At 40.5% G+C, this 17,711-nt stretch overlaps 1 protein-coding gene across 3 annotated transcripts in view; it reads left to right on the forward strand.

Annotated features, from left to right (window-relative positions):
• The window catches only part of Pla2g4a (phospholipase A2 group IVA), a 277,980-nt gene that overhangs the window by 119,279 nt on the left and 140,990 nt on the right, over window positions 1–17,711 (forward strand). Inside the window, exon 1 of one of the 3 annotated variants that reach the window (XM_028874723.2) lies at window positions 15,007–15,121. The exons of 1 other annotated variant lie outside the window; for it this stretch is intronic. The gene's annotated coding sequence lies outside the window, so the exon portion shown is untranslated. Of the gene's footprint in view, window positions 1–15,006; window positions 15,122–15,308; window positions 15,328–17,711 lie in introns of those variants that run through there. One more of the 3 variants, XM_037211339.1, reaches the window with a different exon arrangement.

Raw genomic sequence — 17,711 nt, forward strand, 5'->3', positions numbered from 1 at the left:
CTGTGGGAAAATGCTTGGCTCATTGACCTCCACACAGGTCAAGTCTCTGCAGCTTTCCCATCAGCCACTGCAGTGGTTGGTGAGACATACATGTTCCTTCTCTCCTGGTCTCAGTAAAAATTAATAGAGAAAAGTTTAGATGGATCGTGAGCTTGGCCATTCTTATTCCTCTCTGTTAGCTTCCTCAAACACAATTCAAGCCATTAATGTGCTTCCCTGGAATTCCACTGTGTTGTCAGCTCCGTATTCCGAGTTACTTGGGACAGTTTTGTTAGGAAAATTTCAGAGATACAGAAAATAGAAGATAAGGGCAAAAAATGTTCAGTAAGCATTTAGATATGATGATACATGTTTTATAGAAACTATTTACTTTTTGATTAGGCCTCTTGACTAATGGTGACTGGCATATGCCAATGTCAACATGCAGACTAAGCTTTTGTGGTGTCTGCCATTGGGTTTTCCCCTCAGACACTCCTGTCTGGGTAGGTCTGAATGACCCCTGATTTGTAATTTGAGCCAGCTCTGGATTATCCTCTAATGGGCACAGATATGTGAACCTCCCTATTCCTTATATGCTTTCTTGAACTCTCAAAAAAACCTTTAATGTTTATTATACAGCAGTTAAGAAAGTAGAAAAGCAGGGTTATTTAAGGATTTTAAACCAAAAAGATATTTTTTTTCTAGAAAAGATTAAATTCTCTGTCAACTGAAGGGGTTAATTTTGAGAACTAAGGAGATTTTACTCTATCCACAGTCCCATAAATGTGAAGATTTTATTATAGATTGTCAGTTAACATCTTTTTATATTAAACTTTTAAAAATTATTTTATGTTTATGGGCACTTTGCCCATACATATGCATATGTCTGTCTGTGCCCCAGGTGCATGACTGGTGCCCTTAGAAGCCAGAAGGCATCAGATCACTGGAATTAGACTCAGGGACAGTGGCATCCATTAGGCGGCTGTTTACTTTCACCTGCTGTCCTAAGGCTAAGGTAGCATGGGTAAATTGCAGTATGACTTTTTTACATTACTTATTTTTGTTATTGTTAGATGGTGTCTCAGTTAGAATTTCTACTGCTGTGAAGAGACACCATGACCATGGCAACTCTTATAAAGGAAAATATTTAATTGAGGTGGCTTGCTAACAGTTCAGAGGTTCAGTCCATTCTCATCATGGTGGGACATGGTAGTGTAGATGCAGATATGGTGCTGGAGAAGTACCTGAGAGTCCTACATCTTGCAGGCAACAGGAAGTGGTATGAGACACTGGGCAGTATTTTCAGCATATATGAAACCTCAAAGCATGCCTCCATAGTGGCACACTTCTTCCAAGACTACACTTCCTCCCTAAGGCCACAGTTCCCAGTAGTGCCAATCCCTTTGGGGGACATTTTCTTTCAAACCACCACAGACGGTGTGGTAAACAACAAATCCTGGAATGAGAAAACTAATTTCAAATTCCATTCATGGCTAAAATAATTTAGATTGTGTTGTATTTTTATACCTACAAATTTCATGTATCAATATTGCATGCATCCATGCTATAGAATCATTGTGGGCATAGATATGAGAACAGTAAAACTTCATGTATCTGGCATAGTTCTACAGATGAACAAAACCAATAGGATAGATGATAGGTAGGTAGGTCGGTAGGTAGATAGATAGGTAGATATGTAGACAGACAGATAGATAGACAGACAGACAGATAGATATTCAATGATTTAATATGGGAATTGATTCTGTGATGTTGAAATCAGGAAGTTCCACAAATTGCCATTTCTAAACTAGAGAAATGGGAAATCTGGTGGGGCAATCCAGTCTATGAGCAAAACTTGAACACTAGGATATCCTGTAGAGTAACTCCTGACAGGGTGAAAGGTCCCTCAAGCCAAAGGTCTGAGAGCCAGGAACTCCGATGCTTTACAGGAGGAGAAGGTATGACCCAGCTCCGGAACAGAAAGTTCATTCCATTCATACTGCCTCGCCATTTTCCTCTGCTGAGCACCACCCTGGTGAGGAATCATCTTCTTCCCTCACCCTCTTGGTCCAGAGGATGTCTGCCTCCTGAGACACCTTTGCAGACATACCCAGAGAAAGTGTTTCCCAGTGAGCATGGCATTCCTTAGCCTGATCAAATCAACATCAAATTTACCATCACCCTATTTAAGAGTATTTGTTACTAATATTGACATTAGTGCCTTTATTTCATAGTCTTATGTGTAAATGTGCTTTTACACCCCCAGTATTTTATGAGATATTGGAGGGGCATGTTGGGGATCATTATTTATTTTTTAATATCCCTGGATAAACAGTATATATAAAGATTTAAATAAGACATGTTGAATATATGAATGAATGTTCATTAAAAGTAAAACTAGGAGCGCTGTGGTAAGCCACAGTAATTTTCACTTTTTTGTTTTTAAAGAAACAAAATTACAGGACAGTGAGGAGACTAAAGTTGTTTTCAATGAGGAGTTGCCTCACAGAGAAGAAAATAGGCATACTACTGAAATCCTGTGGACCACAAGAATTTAACAATGATTCCAAGATAAACCATTTGTAGCTTTTCATTTGAGAATGAGGCTGAAATTATGCAGGGAAAGAATGAGCCAAAGCAGAGGAGAATTTAGTATGAATCAACTAGAAAAATAAAAACTATAGTAGAAAATAAGTTCAGCTCAATTCTGGGAAGATAGCTTGCCTCTTACACAAAATAACTTAATAAAAATTAGAATTGAAGTCATCCTTATATTTAAACTAATACTGATTCAAGTTAGAGATTAAGAGTATATGAGGTACTGCCATGAAGCCATGAGATTAATAAGTACCACAGCTTCTAGAATTATAAGAAATGCTATTAAAATTCCAATAAAATTCTGAGTTAAATCGGCACATAGCACAGATAGGATCACGTCTGTTTTTTATATTCTTTGGAAGAGAGTTTTGCTGTGTACCCCAGGCTGCCCTCGAACTCACAACATCCCTCCTTCCTCAGCCTCCTTCGTGATAAGAATATCAGACAGGAGCCACCCCATGGGCTCAAGCATCATTACATTCTGATCTAATGCGAATGTGCAAGGTTAGGAATAAGGCTGAAGCAGGCTAGCATGGAAAGCAGTATGGCTTTTACATAGGGTCTATACCATAGTCAGGATGCAATTGCACTTGAAAGCACTTACTATTCGTCTTCTGAGACACACTCATGGTACTACAATAGGCAATAAGAAAGAAGGAATAATCTAGTTTAAACAACACACACATTGCAGTCCGCAAGAATAAATACATGCTCCCTGTAAAATAAAATTAAAATCAACAGTCTAAAAATTACAGATTGGTCGAGGTGAATAAACGACAAGAGTGTGATTATTCAGGGCCAGCTTGGGAAGGTGGTTAGAGAAGAAGACCCGAGGCACTTTCCTTGAGGTGATGAAACCCTTTCCAATCCTGTAGCCAGTTCTAGTCAATGACCCATGCAAAAGTACAAGGGCAAATGCTATGCTTGGCTGAAGGATGACAATTAGATATTAGCTGAAGCATAGGTTGAGCTAAGGCTTGGAGTGTGGAAAATAATGGATCACTTATGTGTGGATGTAGAGTCATAGGCAAGTCTTGAGATTTGAAAATCAGAACTCCGGTGAAAATAGAAATCTACAGGATCTGGGAGTCTAGGGAGCAGGGATCTGTGGTTAGAGGTCAGCTGGGAGAATAGAGACACATTCTAGCTGTTCTTCCTGTAATCTCATGCCGATTTGTTGCTGACACATGTCGCAGCATGAATGGCCTGTGCACTGTGGAGCAAAACAAAGAAAACCCTCAACACACGGTGTTTATGCTCTAGTGGAAGGAGTCACAAATATACGAATGAGAAAATTACCAGATAACTGCAACGAAGAAAACAAAGTGAATGTAGACAGCCAGACAAACAGACAAACAGACAGGCAGGGGTGGAGTGGGGTGGAAGAGGGAGGGAAAGAGAGAGAGAGAGAAAGGAGAGACTTTTTTGCTTGTTTTTTTTTTTTTTTTTTTTTAAGATGGGCCGACCTCACTTGCCTCTACCTCCCAAGAGTTAAGTAAGAGTACAAGTATGTACCACCAAGCTCAGCTGTCCAGCTGTTCTTTTCAATTTGCAGCTAAGGGAGGGAGAATGGGACCTTTCTGAGATGACATTCCAGTTCAGATTTGAAGTCATATGCTTAGGAATGTGAGGTAAAGAGACAGTGTGTGGTCATAGTTGTAAGGACTCAGTCATACATAAATTGAGCAAACTTGGAGTTACAGGGTTTGCTATGGGTTAGGTGGGGCCGTGCTTTCTGGTTTAGGCCTTTATAATAGTATAATTGTATTCATCTGTCTGTGACTACCTGGTTTTTTTTTTTTTTGGTTTTTTTTTTTTTTTTTTTTTTTTTTTTCTTGAGACAGGGTTTCTCTGTATAGCTTTGGGCCTTTCCTGGAACTCACTCTGTAGTCCTGGCTGGCCTCGAACTCACAGAGATCTGCCTGCCTCTGCTTCCAAATGCTGGGATTAAAGGTGTGTGCCAACACCACCTGACCTGTTTCCTCTCTTTGTTGCATATGTTTTGTTGAGCTTTGCCTACTTTTTCTTTGTCATAAGGATCAAACCCGGTCCCTTGTGCATGCTGGGAAAGCGTTCTATTTGTAAGCTAGGCTGTGTGCTTCTCTCAACCGAGTTTTGGAGCTCTCACCCAGCAAATTCTTAACAGAGTATACTTTCAACCTCAGAATTACATGGCTTCACAGTTACCTCCTTTTGAAATAAGGTCTCATATAACTCACAGACTTATTGCTGAGGCTGGCCTTGAACTCCCAGTCTCCTGCCTCTACCTCCCAAGTGTTGAGATTGCAGATGTATGATAGGTTTTTCTTAATTGAGATGATTTTCCTTACTAATGTTGCCACTCTGTAAAGGCGAACATCCCAGTTAGGGGTTGAATATGACCCTTGTTAGGTTTAGAACGCAGGCTCCCTCCACAAGGCTTTGGTGCTGAAGGCATGGTCTCTAGCTAAGGTGTTAGTAAAAGGTGAGCAGAACATGATGGTTCCACTTTAATAAATGGACTCATAATCTGACAGCATCGTTGGGACAGCACTATTATTCCTTATCTCATCCTCCTTATCTGTCTTTCTCTGTCCCTGTCTCTCCTCCCTCCCTCCCTCCCTCCCTCCCTCCCTCCCTCCCTCCCTCCCTCCCTCCCTTCCTTCCTCTCTCTTTCTCTGCTTCCTGGCTACCGTAGTAAGTGATAGCTCTGATCCACTGCACCCTTCCACCATAAAGTTCTGCCTCACCACAGAGACAATGGAGCCAACTGACTGTGGACTGAAAAATGAAACCCTCTTTCTTTTAAATTCTTTCTCTTGGGCCGATAGATGGTTCAGAGGTAAGAGCACTGCCTTGCTCTTCCGGAGGACATAGGTTCAATTCTTAGCACCCCCATGGCTGTTTACAGCCAGCTGCAACTCTGCTCTCAGGGGATCCAATTCTTGACACCCTCCTCTGGCCTCCTTGGGCACCAGGTGTCCAAGTGGTGTGCCAACAACACACGTGTAGGCACAACACCTATAAACAATCAAATGATAATTAGAACAATTAAAAAGCTGTTCCTTCAGGTATGTGTCATAGCAATGGACAGCTAATAATAACCCTTCCCAGCAATGGAGTCAGGGAGTAGAGTGATGGCCTTAGAAATAGAAGAAGGGAGAAAAGGTGATTTAGGAAATGCTGTGCAGGAGAAGCTCCAGTCTCAGTAGAGATGGGATAACAAAGAGAAAAGTCATTCATAAGATGATTAGCCTATGATCTTAATTACATTAAGGAATTCGGGATAGCATCAGTCTCCTCCCCCGCCCCTTGGTGCAAATAAATACATACCAAGCCCCTTAAGGAAGGTAGGTTTATCTTGGCTTACAGATTGAGGAGATAGAGTCTATCATGGAGGGGGCACTTGTGGCAGTGTGTCCCTGCTGGTGACAACATGTGACATCTATTTACATCATATCAGGAAAAAGGAAGCAGAGAAAGGAAGATGCCAGCACTCAAGTGGTTTTCTTAATTTCCTTTTTTTTATTCAGTCTGAGACTACAGCTTATGGGATAATGCTGCCCACACTCATGGTAGGCCTTTCCCTCATAGGAACTGTTCTCTTGAACATACCAAATGTCTATTCCACTAATGCCTTAGGCGTTTCTGAACCCAATCATAAATCATATTGATAATTACATTTACCATCACAGCATCTAATTTAAGGAAGAAGTAAAGTTTAATATTTATTGCAATTTTTAGATGTTTTAATGTCCACTTAAAAGTAACAGAATGAGATAGTATGATGGCTCAGTGGGTAAAGACTTCTGCTGCCAAGCTTGAGGACCTGAGTTCAAGTCCCAGAACCCACCTTGTGGAAGTAGACAACCTACTCCCACACATTTTCCACTGGTCTCCACACACATGCTTTGACATACGTTGTCATCACCCCCTAGCCCCACCACACACATAAGTAAATACAATAAAGAGTTTTGGAATGGAATGTATGTAGATCACTGTACAAACCATGCTTTAGTCCCTCACTTATAGAAAGAATATTTCCTCTTCTCGTCTTCTGCTTGTTTGTTTTTGAGACAGTCTCTCTATGTAGTCCTGGCTGTTCTCAAACTCACAGAAATCCTCCTGTGTCTGCTTCCTGGATGCTGGGACTAAAGGCATGTACTATGATGTCAGGCATGAGTGTTTTCTTAAGGTGACTTCAAGGGCCACCCTCTTCTCTAAATATGTAAGATGCTGTAAATTAAAGCCATTTCCTTCTGTTTACTGCTCATCCCTTTCTTTATTTCTTGATTTCAAGATAAGGGGCCCCAAGATGATCGTTATATGAATTCAAAATACGTTTATAAACAAGGATTATTAGACCTCTTCTTCCTTCTCCTCCTCCTCTGGTTTGTACAAGCTGCATGTTTCAGGTCCCAGAGTCTGTGCATGCTAAGGCTGTTTCTACTCGATTATATTGGTTTCCCTGTTTTAACACCGTCCCTGTAGGATGTGGCTGGTCTGCTCTCTGCTGTGGTTTCCTCCACTCCAGTCACCTGTTAAAATGTGCCTTCTGCTCCTCCCAGGTTCAGTCATTTGACTACAATACGCTTTTCAGAGATGACTGGAGAGCCCAGCTGTCTTCAGTCAGTGCTGGCATGTTGTAGTCTTAAAAGGTCTTTCAAAGACCACAAAGGAGAAGCAGTAGCGTATCAGATTATGTTAATTGTGATAAGACTGCAAGCCCAGTGCCTTATCTTTAAAAAGACCGTTTAATCGAAATCAGAGAACGTGGTTTAGCTGCACAACAGGAAGGAAGCAGTAGAGGAAAGCACGTTGTATGTCACACACAGAGGAGGGGGTCCCTGGGCTTTGGGGTGTTGACTCATCATCATGTTCCATTTTCAATTAGTTGATAGGAGTTGTTGATTCAAATTATCCAAACTATAAAATAATAGAGAGTTGTGCTAATTTGTTTTTATTGTCAACATCTTACAACTTGGAGTCATTTGGGAAGCAGGAACCCCAATGGAGGAATTGCCCAGATCAGAATGACCTGTGGTCAAATCGGTTAGAAAGTCTATTGATAACAGACGTAGGAGGGCCCAGCCAGCCTACGCTGGGTGGCAGGATAGATTTTTGAGATTGTACAAGGGATAATACAGGATGCTGAGCTTTCCATTTGAAGCTACTGGAACTCAAGGAATATGAAGAGCTTGGTCCTGAAGGGCCTTGTTTTGTCATACAGCAAACACACACACACACACACACACACACACACACACACACTCCAATCATGGTGTGCTAAGCTATGTCCATAGTGCCTTGAATTACCTTGTTGATGAAGAGGTAGGACAAAGCTTGGTGTGATTTAGGGAAGTGATTGCTTTCCTAGTCATTTGCCAGTAACAGGAGAAGAGAGCAAGAAGCAGTTGGTTAGTTTTCTCACCACCTTTTCAATGAACGTGCCTTTTGAAGGACATAAATTTCTTTTTAAAAAAATGAGATTGTTCATAGAAATATTGGGTTCACTGATGCATCCTTAAATTGGATTATCAACCTTCCTTGCTAAAGTCCAATCAGCCCTCACTGCCCTAAGGCACAGCCTCCTCAGACAGCTGGAGAAGGATGCTGGAGAAGGACCCACCAGTTGCCGGGTCCCCATCTAAGCATCTATGGTGCTCCTGAGCAAAAGCAAGACAAGCTTTGCGAACACCCTTGAGGTCCATCCAGTGAGATGATGACTCTAGAGAACACTTAACCCATTTACCAATTGTCAATTTCTTGATGTGTGCCTGGTCCCTCATGGATACATGGCAGATTTAAATTCTGGAAACTTTATGTGTCTTGATTGCCCTCCTTGCTGGACTGGACCCAGTCGGGGTCTGCCTCCACTCAGAATAAAAACTACACGCCTAACAATGTAGCAGTGAAGTGATGAAGCATCCCAGCATCTTGAAAGTACCTGCTGTAACTGTGGACCTGGCTCTGAAGGCTCTTGAGTTTTGAAGTTTAGAGGAATGTGTTCTGATGATAGAATGGGCAAAATAACCCTGTGTTCACTTCCTCAGTTTCTCATTACATCAGTATTCAGTAGGTTGATGAGGGTCATATTATTTGTGTTGAATTTTCTTTTTTGGATTTATTTTATGTGTGTGTTTGCCTGCAAGCATGGATGCATTATGCATGTGCCATGAAGGCTAGCAGAGGTATTGGATCTCCTGGAACTGGAGTTACAGGCAGCTGTGAGCCACCATGGGGATGCTGGGAACTGAACCCAGGTCCTTGGGAAGGCCTCTTAGCCACAGAGCCATGTCTCCCGACTCAAGTGTCATGCTCTTAATAAAAACTCTTGAGAGTGTTCCAGTGACAAAATAATGGTGGGGAAAACAAAAATATCACCACCTGTCACTTTCTTGATTGATAAGGACAAGCTGTTCCTCAACCGGAGAGAAGCATGCTGCTGTCTCCTCTGAAACCTGCCCTTGTTGTAGCCATTTCTAGTCGGTTTGTTGAGTGGACTTGCTCTGAGTTCAAGTCCCCACATTCTACCTAGAAGATCTGTTACCTTTCTCCAGTTCAGCCATGCCCCTCTGGGCACCTGCATTGGGGTGGAGTGTCTGACAGAATGTAGGATACGTGCCTTGTTCATAAAGAGCACAAACCCTATAGATTCTCACTGCCAGCTACCAGGGATTGAACTCCAGGTCTCACTCATGGCTTTTGTGCCAGGTGATAATTTAATCTTGTAACATTATGTCCATTAACTTCTTACAATGAGGGGGTGGGTATGCTAGATAATTGTCCTCCTCCATCACCCTCTGTCTTATTCCTTTGAAGCATAGTCTCTCCCTGGACCTGGAGCTTGTGGGTTTCCTTTTTGTTTGTTTTTAGCTGTGCTGGCAGCCAGGAAACTGCAGCAATTTTTCTGTCTCTGTCTTCTAAAGCACTGAGATTTGGGGGATGGGAGACCACACGTGGTTTGTTAGGGTGCTGGGATCTGTAGTCAGATCTTCTTGCTTCAATAGCAAGCCATCTCATCCACTGTGCCATCAACTCTCAAACCCTGCTTCTAAAGGACTAGGAGAGGCCTCTGAGACAGGATCTTACTCTTGCAAGATAAACCATGGCCTTGCTTCTGGGTTCTCTTCAATGTGTGTTTTAAACTGCAATGTAAAACTCTTTTGAGATATATATATATATATATATATTATATATATATATATATATCAAAGTCATATATATTTTTTATTTTATTTTTATTATATATATATTAAAAGTCATAAAGTTCAAGCAATAACTTTTTCTGTGCCAACTTTTAAATTGTCTTTGGCTGTTGTATCTTGTTTTGTTTTGAGCTATAAAGGTAATGGTAGTAAGTACCTAATAGTCTTAGAAAGGGTATTTTTTTTAAAAAAAAACAACATGGTTTGTCATGCCAGATAGCCTCCCTCCCCAGTTTTTTTTTTTTTCCCCATAATTTTCAGATGACAAAACTGATTCCAACTAAGATTAAACTCTACTTGTTTGGGCATAGTTTTTCAATGCAAACAGCATTTTGAAGATAAAAATCCTAAGTCCTGAGAAGGGTGTGTGGTGCATGTTTGTGATTCCAGGACTTGCAATGTGGAGCTGGGAGGATGGGGGTTCAAGGTCAGTCTCAACTACAGGACACTGTCTCAACACACCAAAAACAAACAAACAAAACCTTACGTCATACATATTGTGTTAAATAGGCACTACGCATGTATGAAACATCAAGTCTCTAAGTCTAAATTGAGTCCAAAATGTGGGTCTTATATAAACTGACTTCCACGGATGGAGTTGCAGTTAATTTAGTTTCAATCTAGTATTCCGTGCCTACGTGTCTACTCCACCCTGATGGGCCTCCTCCCATTCAGGTCCCGGTGCACGGGGCCTGCTTGACTGTGCTCCTTTTTAACGTCACTGGCTGATTCCCATCTAATCTGCTGTCAGGGAGTTTAGCAACGGTCGTCTGTGCAGAAGCTCAATGAGACCAACGCTGCCAATCAGCAGCTTCCAAATTCCAAGCAGAACATTTTGGATTATCTAGAGCATCTCATTCTAGGTCTGAAAATAGACGTCTGTCAAAACTTTTTAGAGACCTGACCTCCAATGTACGTTTCTAAAATTGCCTCCGACTCCTCTCCCCATAAACTCTGCTGTATACTGGAGGAAACTCCTTTGCACTCCCTTAGTTTTGACTTCTAATTTTATTGTTTCCATTTACCCCCAAATTCCAACCCTAGCTCCAGGGTCCCCACTGGCTTTCCAATTTAGCACTCTTTTTGTTGGAAACCCTAGCCACTCCCTAGCTACATGGCCTCGCATGTGCTGTCCATCTGTGAGGCAGAATGCTTAGTCACCTCAGGGCCTTATGTCCTATGTAATACATACACCATGTGATTGCATAATCTATGGGTATGCGTGGTGTAGCTACGTAAGCCCAAATGCACATGGGGCGGGGGTGGAGGGTTGGGGGGGGGAGGACCCATAAAAGTAGATTCCAGCAGTTTCCCCGCCCCCTTTCTTCCACAGTGTTCGTTTCTAATAAGCCTATTGCACGCTCCCTCTTTACCCTCCCCTAATAAAACTCTGGCAGTGGGTTTCTTTGTGCCTCATGGTTTCTTTGCATGGTAAATAGCTCCGCAAATAAATAACACTTTTCTCTTTGTTCATTTTAATGCTTGCTACTCAAGGCCCAAGAACTGGATCTCTCATGTGTGTCTTTCAAATTTCACAGGCCAATCTACGTTTTAATGTGCGTACTTTCTGGTTCTTTTGTGTGGAACATTCCTCCCATATTTGGTTTCATCTTCCAAACCTCAGCCAAAATGCCACATCCTTAGAGAGGTTTTTCTGGGACACAATAGCTTCAGAAGTCTCTGAGGGTTCTCTGCCCTCTCACCATCCAGGATGTAGGTCCATGAAAACATGGACCTTGTCTATTCTGTTTACTTTCTCTCCAGTACCTCCTGGAATGCTATTTTGCTTTATTTCTTTGCCCCCATAGACTAAAGAGGATTGTCTATGATTTAAAGGTTAATCTCTGCCAGTAATACCCCAGGGATCCACTCAGAAAAAATGTTTCCCCAACCATCTGAGCATCCTTTACCCTGTACCAATTGAATCATAAAGTTTAACTAATGTAGTAGTGTATTAAGAGATATTTTAGTTGCTTGAGCTATCAAGGCTTTTCTTAATGGGTCCACCTAAAGGAACAAAATAGTTTGTTTTTGTTAATTTTGTGTGGGGGTGTGAGCACATGTGCGCATGTGTGTTCACAGGAGCATTGTATATGTATATGTGTTTATGTGTATATAAGTGTTTGTGTGTATATATGTTCAGGTGTGTTACAGGTGTATGCCTGGAGGCCAAAGATGAATATCCACTGCCTTCCTTGGTCACTTTCCACATTATATATTTTTAAAAAGTTATTTCTATTATTTCTGTCACCTATGTGTGGATGGCCATGGAGGCCAGAAAAAGACATCAGTTTCCCCAGAGCTGGGATATAGGCAGTTGTTTGCTGCTCAAAATGGGTTCTGGGAATCTAACATGAGCTTTCTGGAAGAACAGCAAGTACTGTTGAGTCATTTCTACTGGCCCTCGATCTTATTATCACCATCATCATTACTGTTACTACTTTGAAGAAGGATCTCTTACTGAACTTGTAGTTGACCAGTTCAACTGGATTAGCTGGCCAGCTAGCCCCAGGGATCTGCATATCTCTACTTTCCCCATTTCTGTGTTTGTAAAAATGAATCGCCATGAATGCAGGTGCTAGGGACCAGGACCAGTATCCTCACACTGCCTTGGCAAATACTTTAGCAAGTGGGTCATCTCCCCAGCCCCTCATTTAGCTAATTTGGAGCAAATATGGTTCTTTCATTAAGTAAATGTTTCTTTGCTTATTTTTATATGTTTAAATTATATTTATTATTATTAAAATTGTGTTTATTGTATTAAATTTATAACAATTATAGTAGTAGTAATAATAACAGTAATTGTGTGTGTACATGTGTGTCTGCAGAGGTAAGAGGACAACTCTCAGGGGTCAGTTAGTTCTCTCTTCCCACTACAGTGTGCGATCCAAGGATCAAACTCAGGTCATCAAGCTTGCGTGGTAAGCACTTTTACCCACTGAACCTTCTGGACAGCCTAGGTTTTCTTTTTCCCTATCCCCTCCCGCCTCTCTCTCTTTCTCTTTCTGTGAGACTGGCTCTCACTATGTAAACCGGATGGGCTAGAATTACTGATGTAGACCAGACTGATTTTCAACTCACTGAGATCCGCCCGTCTCTGCCCCTGTCTCTGGGGTGCTAAGAGTGAAGGATTGTCCCATAACCCACCATTTTTTTTTTTTAAAAAAAGCGGTTTTAAAAAATATTTTTATTGGAAGTTATCTCAATTTTACTTCACCTATAAAAACAAACTGCGGAATTTAAAGTCATATGATAAATTAAATGAAATGAAGTCCCGGTATTCGACTATCTCTGTAATTTGGGTAAAGATAAAATTACTTGTTTTGTTGTGTTTCTAACAGAAGAAGAAAAATGGCATGTGCTTGAAGGATGAAGAAAGATTTTTCAAAGTAGCTGCCAAGGCCTGATCATGTATTTGAAAGTGCAAATATAAAGTGTTCTTGAGGTTGTAAGCAGTGGCTTTAGAAACACACATGTAAGAATGCTATTATTATCTTAGCCCTAGACAGCCAACATGCTAAAGGCAAACCCTTGGCTGACATCTCTCAGGGTTCAGCTACTTGAGAAACATTGGAAATTTACTCAGCAATTATTCTTCCTACTCAGAATTGCCTCAACACAGAGGACATGGGTTTAGACTGCACACTGTCGTCAGTCAGTGCATTTAAATTCCAACGGCATAAATATTTTCAAAACCTCGCAGAGTGCCTGGAAGTCCTTCTCTGAGCTGAGTAATGGGGTCTGTGCCCATTGTGACAGAGTCACTAAAATTGGACAGACATTTGCTGCAAGAAATTTAAAGGGAATCTTGGAGAGCAGAAAGCAGCTTGTGGAATTATTGCTTCAAGTAGGTAGAAGGAATCAGGGCAAACTAGTTTCTAATCCTACTGTTTGTCAAAAGTTCTTGAATATGATTTAGCGGCAGTCATATTTTCTGTGGTGGACTGCAATATTTATTCTAACTTTGTGAATCTTTCTGCTTATACCGCATAAACTTGCATTTTGTGATAGGATTCAGGATTTGCCTTTTATATTTGCTTTACTTGTGACTGAAAAAGGAGCATTTAAAAACTGTAATGGTATGAATTGCTAGGCATGGTGGCATGTGCCTATGACCCAAGGGAGGTAGAGGTAGAATTAGGAGTTCAAAGTCAGTTTGAATCCAGCCTAGGCTGCATGAGACCCTGTCTCCTGGAACAAAAACAAATAATTATGAAATGAGAATTAAAATGCATTCTGCCTTGATACCTGCTTTGAAATCAGGTTTCTGACTTCAGGATGGACTAGGACTGGGACATGTACACTAAGTAAACCCTTTCCCCACAGGTTGCTTTCTGTCAAAAAGTTTTATCCTGGCACTAGAAAGCAAACTGAGAGTTCAGAAAAGAAAAAAAGAGTACTTCTTAAAAACATTGAAGATATTAACTAGGAGTTTTCGGGAGGAAGGGACAAGATAGTGACCATCGCTGATACGGCAGATGTGACAGGCTTCCTGTGCAGGGTACTTAGGATAATGGTGTTTCGTGGATTCTCATGATGTTTGCTTGCTTTGAGATATGGTGTCAATTTGTAACTTCGGCTGACCTTGAACTCACAGCCTCTTCTGTTTGTGCCTCCCAAGCGCTAGAATTACAGGTGTGAGCTACCAGCAAGCAAGGGGCGCAATGCCTGCACTTTCTTCACATCAAAGTTGTTCAAAGTTATAGATACTTCAAATTGTATTGCAAACTTGGAATTTTGCCTGATTGGTTATTGTTTCTAAGTCTGAACATAGGTGTATCTTTTCTTAAACAATTCAGAGGTTTTGAGTTGGGGGAGGAAAGCTTGAGCAGGTTGGATTTTTAAAGTGGTCCAACATCGTTCATCTCAAAAATGTATATATTTCATATGTGGTGTTTGTTTGGAACTTAGCTTTGTAAAGACTTTAAAAATGCTCAATGTAGTTCATTATCTTTTCAACTTAATTCTTAATCTTTTGGAAAAAAGAGGAAGTGGTGACTTCTTAAAGGCAAGCACACGCGCTCACACACACACACACACACACACACACACACACACACACACACACACACACTATCTAGGACCAGTTAGGTCACACATTTTTAAGGCGCGTTTTATGGATTTAAAGGTCCGATTCTGGAAACTAAACACGTACATGTAGGATGTTAGGCTCCACCAGGAGAGCTCGCCCTGGCTTGAATTCCACCTTAACAGAGTCATTGAGACCAGCCCACTTCTTAGCCCCTCCTACTAGTGGGAAAAGACTTTGTTGAAGTCGGAACTGTGAGGGGGATCCTGACTGACAGAAAGTTAGAGGCACGGAGAAGCCCGAGGATTCTCTCTGAACTCTGGGAACTGTAAGCATTTACTCTCCCTGCCTGTTCCCTCTCGCGCTCTCCCTAGCTATCTGCCCGCAGCTACCGGAGGAGGAAGGCAGCCACGCGCGATAAAACCTCACTGCTTTCACTCCTCTGCCTTTGGGAAAGACTCACGGAACAGGCTTCAGCGCCCTTCTTACTGATGAGGATGTGCTTTCCTGGGTCTAAGGGCAGTTTGGAATCAAGTGAGAAACTGTTGCCTTCAGCGGGTGCTGGGAAATGTAGTATTTATAGAGAAGTGAGTTGGCGCGTCTTTGTGTTCCACGTGATGCCACCCAATGATTCCAGGCTCCTGGACTTGAGTTGCATGTAGCTTGACAGTGGAGATCCTTAGGGGCAGTTTGGTGACTCATTTAAATTTTAATTGTTAAAAAAAAGAGTTATATTAGTGACGTATGCAGAGAATTTCTGGGTATCTAATGTGTTGCTGTGTTATGCGACGGACAATACTGAAAATCTAACCGGGAGCTAGCAAGGATTGCTATTTCCTTAGTCTTTGGGTAACTTCTCTGTCCTGACAGGAGAACAAGTCAAAACTTTTCTTGAAAATACTTTATCAAGTTGCACCCTTGAGTTCTGAGTGTGAATACTATTTTAGAATTGGGGTTCAAAAGGAGGAAGGGGGAAAGGCATTTAGTTTTGAAATAACGGTGACTTAACCTATCTAAGTCTTTTACAACTTGAATGATTTCGGTCTTAAATATATATTCCATCACTTTAAAAACTAGGTTAAGAAATTTAAAAGCTCCTGCTTTTGGGTGATGATTTAAACTGCTTTCTGTGAAGGGGGTGGAGAGTGTTAGAGACCCGCCACTTAGAATGGTGGATTCTAATGTTATATTTAAAATTCTAATTTGGGAAAGGGGGGGAGGGATATTTTGTTTTGTTTCTGTTTGTTGGATACATTTGAAGTTGCCGTCAAAGAGATTCACAGAGAATTTTAATGAAATAAACCCATGGAGTCTGAAATTATATCCCAAGTATACTGAGACCTTGCCAATGAAGTTGGATCTTTGTTTTTATTGAGCTTAGGAAGAGTTAAATTTTAAATTAAGCAGTAATTACAAAATGCATAGAGAAGTATTTAATCGGCCTTTTCTCAAAGTTTTACAAACTTCCCTCTAAGGGAAACATATTTTATGGGAAGAGAAACTTTCATTTTAACAGCATAAGTTATTTTTTTTATAGCATTTCATATTTATTTCTAAATAGGGGAAAATAAAATTATGAGACACATGTCTTAGCCCCTGGTAGAGTTCATGCCACAGAGGTCATTTAGTCTGTTTTCAACACTTGTCTTTCCTTGTGATGTTACTTAGAAAGCAGAATCCTGAAACTGATGGTTTGCATCTTAATAAACATGTTCCAGGAATAAAAAAAAAAAAAAAAAAAAAAAAAAAAAAAAAAGAGGAAGACAGAACTCTCGAAGTTCCTTTTCCTCCCCTTCCATTTACCGCCACATCTCCCACCCTACCCCATCATATTTCTTTTACCCCCCTCTGGTCACTGACTCCATCACAAACATTTTGAGAACTCTGGGAATCCTCCTAGGATAATGTATGGATGCTCTTCCAATGCACACACACATTTGCCAAAGGAATGACTATTTCCTAGAACTTTGGGTTTCTGGATAATACATCAAAGTTAAGCAGCAAACTACTCCACTTGTAAGTGTAGACCTGCCTTGCTGTTAATATAGTGTCCACACTTGCATTTGTTCACTAATATTTAGGAATTCTAAGCACCTTAGGGCCATGAGTATCCACTGGCCTAGAAAGCAAGTGACCTAGATTCTGTACTCAACCCCAGTAATAATCAGCCAAGAAATAAATATTAGACCTGTCATTTTTTTGTGACTTCTGATGAATCTTTTTATTTAGCCATAAAACCATAACAGAGAAATATTGAAGTTTTTTTTTTATTGGATCATGTAGTATATCTGTATATTCTACATTTATTCTAACATTCTGAATTGTATTTCCCAGATTGATCATGAGTTTTAATATTATTACCTATTACTAAAGTAATTCATACCCACTATCAAAATCTTGTTAAAAAATAGAAAATTGCAAAGAACAAAAGAAAAAAAAACTTATTCTCCTCTAAGGAGTTTCATCTTTGAAATGACTTTCATCTTTTTATTTACTCTTTTAGTATTTGTTGGTTATCCAGCATATATTAGCACATAGAAAAAGAACCCATGTATTTGCATTAATTTAAACTTTTACACATTTTTCCTAAATAATATATAGTCTCACTCGTAGACTCACAAATCCGAGAGTTTGAATTTGGTGCCATTTTCTATGGCACTTTCTTCTGATTTACATGATTCTATTAAAACATTTTTTATAATTGTGACTATATTCATCCATATTTTTAAGCAAATATTATGGGTCTCTACTAGGAGTCTGATATCATGTAGCAATGAAAGACTATGGCTCTTTCCATGAGCTATGTTCATTTTGTGAATATGTTGAATTGACCAATCATAAGTTATTTAGATTGATTATAATTTTCCATATTATAAGTAATATTTAATCTAAAACCATTATAGTAATGTTTGTATAGC

The sequence above is a fragment of the Peromyscus leucopus genome, chromosome 15 (assembly GCF_004664715.2).
Source record: "Peromyscus leucopus breed LL Stock chromosome 15, UCI_PerLeu_2.1, whole genome shotgun sequence".
NCBI classification, from domain to species: Eukaryota; Metazoa; Chordata; class Mammalia; order Rodentia; family Cricetidae; genus Peromyscus; species Peromyscus leucopus.